The sequence below is a fragment of the Danio rerio genome, chromosome 24 (genome assembly GCF_049306965.1).
Source record: "Danio rerio strain Tuebingen ecotype United States chromosome 24, GRCz12tu, whole genome shotgun sequence".
Taxonomy (NCBI): Eukaryota; Metazoa; Chordata; class Actinopteri; order Cypriniformes; family Danionidae; genus Danio; species Danio rerio.
The window spans coordinates 16,162,660-16,170,207 of record NC_133199.1 but is presented as its reverse complement, the minus strand read 5'-3'; the positions used below and the strand labels follow the sequence as shown (position 1 = coordinate 16,170,207).

At 33.0% G+C, this 7,548-nt stretch overlaps 1 protein-coding gene across 1 annotated transcript in view; it reads left to right on the top strand.

The window, feature by feature from the left end:
• jph1a (junctophilin 1a) overlaps positions 1 to 7,548 on the top strand; it is an 87,839-nt gene that overhangs the window by 9,305 nt on the left and 70,986 nt on the right. The window lies entirely within an intron of this gene.

Sequence of the window (7,548 nt, the reverse complement as noted above, 5' to 3'; positions counted from 1 at the left end):
CAGAACATAAATTCAGATATTTTAATAAAGAGAGCTCCCTCATCCTCCATAAACAGCAACGGTTCAGAGTCATGCATAGTCCAGAAAAGGTAATTAAAACAGAATAGGAAAATAATAAGGAAATAAAAAACTGTTTATTAAGGTAATATCATTGTTTCCAAGAACAAAAAATCCAAGTTTGCTTGTCTATATTTTTGTTTTCCAAACCTTTTCCTGTAGGCACACCAATAGTATATATTTTGGATGCCTTCCTTATCTGACTTATTCATTACACGTTTTGGAGTCTCTTCTAATGTTTTGATAAGTTGATTCATGTGTGTTTGATTAGGGAGAGGTTGAAAATGTGTACTGTTGGTTTGCCTTTGGGAACAGGATTGTGAAACACTGGTCTATATTTTCTCTTTCCTGACATGTCAGAATATGTGTTTACTATGGGCAATACAACTATTAGAGTCAGCAGCACAACACACAAGGGTCGTAATACCTATAGTAAACACACTGATGCGAAAGACATTGACGAGAGTAATTTTTAACAGTTTTTTCTTCTTTTGTTGAGACAAAAAAGTTCTTGAAAGCTTTAAATGTATGATTACAAGTCACATGGAATGTTTGATATTGTTTTTAGTGCCTTTCTGGACTTTAATAGTCTTGCAATGTTTCTGACTATGGAGGATCAGAGAGCTCTCACATTTCACCTAAAACATCTTCATTTGTCTTCTAAAGATGAATGAAGGGGTCAGGAGATTGGAACTACATATCAGTGAGCAATTAATAACAGGATTATTACTTTTTGGCTGAACTAAGTCCTAAATTCAGCTAAAGTCATACTTGAAGTAAACATTGCATTACGGAAATATAAATTTAATCACACTATTTCCGTTATGTAGGATTTTCCACTGTGTTTTGTAACATAAGAGACATCAAAGAAAAGAGACTTATGGCTTTGAGCAAGAATTCTGTAATCTCAGTCATCTGTTTGCACGTACAGCATAAAACATAATTAACTGCACTTGAAGCATTTGTCAAATTTTAAGATTAAACACCCATAACTGTAGATTGAACGAAACCACGACAAAGATGAACATCGAGTGGCATCACGTGGGGGGTGGGACATAATGATGAGTGGCATTAATCAATCTATGTATTGTAACATATAAAATGGGAACATAAGATAAATATTGTAAAATCAACTCTCGTAAACACAATAATGTTGTCTTATTGAGAATAGGTTAAATAATTTGATATCACAAAGAAATGTAAACATTCCCATAGTTAGTTTAAAGAGCCCCTTTTATGGGTTTTTAAAAAAATACATTCTATGTAGTGTGTAACACAGCTCTAAGTAAATGAAAACATCCAGCCGATGTTCAAGTCTGAAAGTGCACCTTGTTAAAAAAATATAGATTTGTTTTTAATAAAAGATTCAACTCAGAGTCATTTAAATGATTCAACATTCGTCCAAATCTTTTGCCTGTTTGTATTAATGTCAACACGAAACAATATCAAATATAAAGTGGCTAGGGATACTCATCTCAGTTTTTGCCAACAGACAACCGCCGCTTGTTCATCGATTATTAACCGTTAACTGGTCAGATTAATATTGAAATATGTTGGTTTGTGTAAACTCGTCTGTGTCAAACTGTGTTGAGAAATATCCTTCTTTCATTTTGCTTCCGTAGGCACGTGTGGTTGCATGTGTTACCGTCATGCGAGTTAACAAATATGTGATGCAGTTGCATCTTTAGGGGCCGCTCACAGCGAACACGCATTTCTGTTCCAAAAATGCAAGGTACACCTCACCGTTTTTTGTATCGACAAGACAAAAAAATGCTCCTTTTTTATGTCACTAGCAAATGACTAAATCAGTTGACTCAGTTGATATATATAAAAATATATAAAATAATATTTTTTAATCGTTTAACTGATACCTTTAACCTGTTACAAACGCACCATTTCTGTTAATGGTTAATCGGTTATTTTGAACATCCCTGGAAGTGGCGGATCTTGTGAATGCGCCTTTCCCTTTAGACACTAGCAGAGTGCGGGTGTGTGTGGGACTAATCATGACTGAAGATGAGTGAACATTGATGAGTGAATGTTCTGGTGATTAATGCAATAATCTACCTTGCAACAGTGCATTCTTTGGCCATTTCTTAAAGAAAGGATCAAAAAATGATAATTGATGTATGGGACTTTGAGCTTGAAAGGAACTTCACAGTACACAGTTCATGGACCAGTGTGAGGAAAATGGTTGCCTCCTTGTTTTCTGTAACTTGCAAAATATGTATTTAATTGTGTTTTGTTTAATTGTGTTTTGTCCATGAGGCTTGTTTTGTATCTGGTTAATTCCTTATATTCAAATATTGCATATAAAGCCATGTTGAAAATGTCACGCCATTGCTATGACCACCTTCAGCTGTTCCTACACGACTGTCAAGTTTCAAAATAATTTAGCTTTTGCCACTGTATAGATTATTCTTAACCATGACACACATGAAGTATTGGAGCAATATGCTAGTGTTTAACTGCATTTGTGTTCCACAAAAGAAAGAAACTCATAAAACCTCATGAGTGAGAATAAATAATGAGGACATTTTAATTTTGGGGTGAACTTTCACTTTAAAAACGTGTATGTAAACGCTCTCAATAATGTCCTCAAATGGTTAGGAATGTTTTGAGTCTTGAAAAGTTGCACAAGTGGTGTCTATTATTTGTCCATAGCTCAGATTCATGACCCAATGAGTGCTCCGTGTGCATTTCGTGTGCACTATTATGTCTGTTCTCTTGCCAAGAGCCATACTAGACAGACATTTTAATGGACGTGTTGTGTAAACCGCTTATTCAAGGCACACAAATTCATAACATCCTAAACCGGTCTTTGGGAACTCACATGCTCCTGCTTCATCTATTGACCATTCAAAGAGATGCTTTGTCAGATGTCTTCTTTAGCCTTCATTAGAGAAAACTGCTGTATAATAAGGTATGTATGAATGTATACACGCATAGTGTAATGTAAACAGTGGATTAGAAAGGTTGCTTGCATCCGTGCGCCATTAGTGAGTCAATAAAGGATTATCCAAGTCTGGGATTCTTACACACAAACAAACATTAGAGTGTTTTAGTATGGTGAAAGCTGTCCTTATGTGCTCCCACTCTAATGTTGAGCCTACCGGATGAGCAAAGCCGCTGGTTTAGAAATGAGTTGACTTTCTCTGCAAAAAAACCCTAATTATTAAATCCATGATTACTTGAATTTTAATTAGTAACAAAAATAATACTTATAATGTTTTTAGTTATGCACTAAACGTTTGTGAGAAACAGTACACATAATTAGCCTGATTTAACTATATCCTGATAGTTAATTCAATATAAAACCATAAAACTAGGACATTTTTTATGTGTTTTGCTTGTTTGTTTATATAACAACTGCGTTTTGGGGATTTAAAAAAAAAAAAAAATGCCACCATTGTAGTGTCTGTGTAAACACACGAAAGTGAGAATCTGTACATGCATGGTACATGTTCAGAGAGGTGTAGATTAAAGGCAAGTGTGAACAAGCACACAACAATGGCAGACTAGGTGATAGTGTTGATCCTCAAGTGTTTGCTAGATTCGCTTCATCAATTTACTTAACATTTCAACCCACAGCAGAGACTCATCACGCACTAACAAATTACGCTTACACACCAGAACCAACCTGTTACTTCCTTTCAGGTAGTGTTAAGTAAATAGAAGACCAAGCCCCGGCCTGGCAAACAAAATGCATTGTTTTGACTATTTCCGTGGATGTGTAAATGTGGATTGTCTTGAAAACGTTGTTGTGTTTTTTTAAATCCTTTCCAATATAAACACATATAAACACAGTAAAATTATGTTAGTTTAGCTATAATTGTTTTATTTATCTTAACTTCGTCTAAAATAAAAAATGCATACAAAAATAAAAACATTGAAATATTTAACTTTATTTATAATATATATATATATATATATATATATATATATATATATATATATATATATATTTTTTTTTTTTTTTTTTTTTTTAATATAAAACCATTTCCAAAGGAAAGAAAACAAAAGGAATAGAGCATAGGGGGTAACTGGGGATAGAACACAACCACAAACTATGCTTCTAACAACAGCTTTAGAGGTTTGCGACGAAGTTTGTGTTGGAGTGATGGATTTGAAAAACGCCAAATCAACGAACTTTGTTTGTAACGATAGAACTTGCGACCTTAGGTGGCTAACGATGGTTTTGGGAAACCCACCCCCATATGTCCACAGACACATCATGTTTCCTCATAAAGTAACATCGCCATCTGCAGCCCTAGCATGTATACAGAACTTCTTTTATATTCATAGATACATATGGACCGGATCATTTGTTGTCATGTAAACAAAGCTTTCATTTTATCAATGAAAGACTAATTCTATTCCCAAATGCCTGCTTGAATTTGTAAATGTGCACGTCTGCCACATATATGTGTTGGCGTTCCTCATAACTGACTGACCCCATGCTAGTGATGAGCTGATCAATAAATAAATAACATGACGCAGAACATAGGCAGCACTTGTGCCTGCAGTGTTCACAGGGGTCAAGCAGGTTAACAGCTGGTTGGAGTGCCACGTTCAGGCTATTTACAGTTTCTCTAGTTATTTAACATTGCACATACAGGGCACCGTTAGCCGAGTATCTGGCATTTGTCCCTCAGTCCTATGTGGTTACTTCTCAGTGGGTCAGGGTTACAGGACCTACCCTCTAGTGCTATGAAATCAAAGTGAAGCCATTTTACTATGCATTACTATGCATTCAGTTACAGCTGAGCAAGAGCTCACAGGCTAACGGTTACACTCTTGGCCGGCTAGCTTTAAAGATTGATACAGTAATACAACTCAGTATCGTCACTCCACCCTAGAGTATATTCCCTTCAAAGGGTCGTAAATATAGTCACTCAATCCCCACCTCTTTGGTTCAGTGCAGGGCTCTTGCTGTAGTCAACAGAATCTGCTGTTTTAGGAGTTAGCATGAAAGGTTAACTAGCATACTTGGCCTCACGGTGAAAGGAAACATGATTGATTTGGTGGAATATAACAGGTTCACTTTAGGATAAGATTGTGTGTGTGTGTGTGTTGACAGTGGGTTTGGTTGTACACATTTGGGAGTAGGTTTAAATTGGTTTGGAGCTACTAATTTTAGGTTTAATCAATCTTTCATTGATGGACAAATGATCTGCTTTTCCTGGTTAGCAGTTCTTAAAATAAAGGCACACATTAAAAGCTTAAAACAGAAATGAGAAACCATTGATTAAAATGTACACAGATTAATCCTACACTAGGCATGGGACTAACTTGTTTCAAGGTTTACCGCAGTTTGGAAATATTAAGCTTTTAAAGCCGCAAAAAATGTGCTGTTATACTGTTCTTAAGGTATATGTAAAAGTTTTTTAATGAATTTTTTAAATTACTGTCAGAAACTTATACCGTCCCATGCCTATCATAGACTGTTGGTACTTTGTTCAAAATATTTGTTTTTTACATTTGTTTGTGAATAAAACTATGATTAGGGTTTGCAGAAAATTATTATTTAATTTTTTATACGTCAGGTTTTTTTATTGCCAATTTTATTTTAGAATTTTTTGTGAAACTTGCCAACAATTATTATTATTAAATTATTACACCATTTTTAATATGATGTCATGAATAAAATTCAATGTATATGTAGTAAAGAAAATAAAACAAAGTCAGATATAAATTGAGGAATATAATTAACCAGTGTAACCATCATGATTCTTTAAATTGTTATTACAGTAATAATTAATATTTTGTTGTAATATTATTTACAACTAAATAATGGCATTGTTACTGTTAATACTGCTGTTTTTTCATCTTTTTTTAATTAAAGTAAGCTTAAAATATACATTTAAAATTTTGAATTAGGGTGGAAAATCCAGAAAATAAAGGGTTTATTTTACCATTTTTGGATTTCACCAAGATTTGTATTGTACACTTTTTTTCAAGTTTTTTTATTTAAAAAAAAAGTTATTCTGTTCATTGAGGCGGGATTTGTTAAATGTAAAACAAAATGTTAAATTGTTAAATATTTATTGCAATTTTAAATAACTGCTTTCTTATTGTATGTGGTTTCACATAGAATTATTAATCCAGTCGTTATTGCTTTCATTACTGTTAACATTAATAATAACAATATTAAGAATAATTAATATTAGAGTGATTTCTGAAGGATCATGTGATTCTGAAGACTGAAGTAATGAAGCTGAAAATCCATCATGAAAATCACTCTCTGGAATAAATTATTAAACTAAATTCTAAACTACTCTTGAATGATTTAAAAATATTTATTTCATTTTAGGAAACATTCATGATATTTTGGAAGAGTAAACATGTAAATTAAAATACATTAAAATACATTTTATTTCAATTAATTAGTTTATTCATATGACATGGACATCACGATTACACTGGACAACTAAATTATTTTTTAAAAGTTTTTTTAGCAGACTTGCTTATTCTTAACATGTGTCCATGAGAGGCTTGACAAAATGAAAATAAAGTAAATACATATACACAACATTATATTTCTTTACATAAATTTACTGTAAGGCAAAAGCAACGACGGCATGATCAAACAAACTAATAGTAGACTATTTGTGCAAACACTGCTGTTTTGTTTGGAACTACTTTTAAGAGCACTACTAAAAACATTTATATTGCTTTCCAATTTTGAGCTAACAGATAATCATTCCACCAATCGTTGACTTCTGCTGCCTTCATTAGTTTCAAAAGCACAGATTTCTTTACAACACATAAAAAAAAACTAAAGAAACTTACATATTACTTTAGGAACTGTAAAACAGAAATGTTTTGCAAACCCTGAAACCGGTTATCCTCCCACGCCTATATGAAATATGACTTTGTTGCAAATTGTAGTGGTCAAACTACACGTCACATTTTTTGTAACGTACAAATCCCTACAAATTTCTAAATTGAAAAGAAAAAAAAAAGGTTTTCTTATAACTGCAATAAAAAAACACTTGTGAAATGACATCATTTGGAATGTTTAATATTTTTTACATTACATTTAAGTTAAGTAGAAAAAAAAGTAATTCACATTTTACTCATTTGTGTCATTTCATTAGTATTTTCATGATGAAGAATGAGTTTCATTTGTTTTGTTTTTCATATATGTTTTACATTATATTAATCTTAATTGTGATTTTGATGTTTTGTTATGATTCTTAGACTTTGCAAAATCAAGCTTTTGCTTTAAGACGTTAATTTTTTTAACTCTCAAAAAGCTGAGTGGCACAAACACATAAATTCATAATGATTTCTAAATGTGCTATATGGACATGAACAAACCCCTCCTCCCCTGCCTATAATGACTGCCTCATCTCTGGTTATGCTAGTGATTATGAATGAGACTGAGAAAAGTAAAAGAGCCCTTCAGTCTTTCCTCCCACCTTTTCTCACCCTCTTCACACTTGGCTTCATTCGATATTAGTCATTCCCCATAAAAAGGAGAGTAGA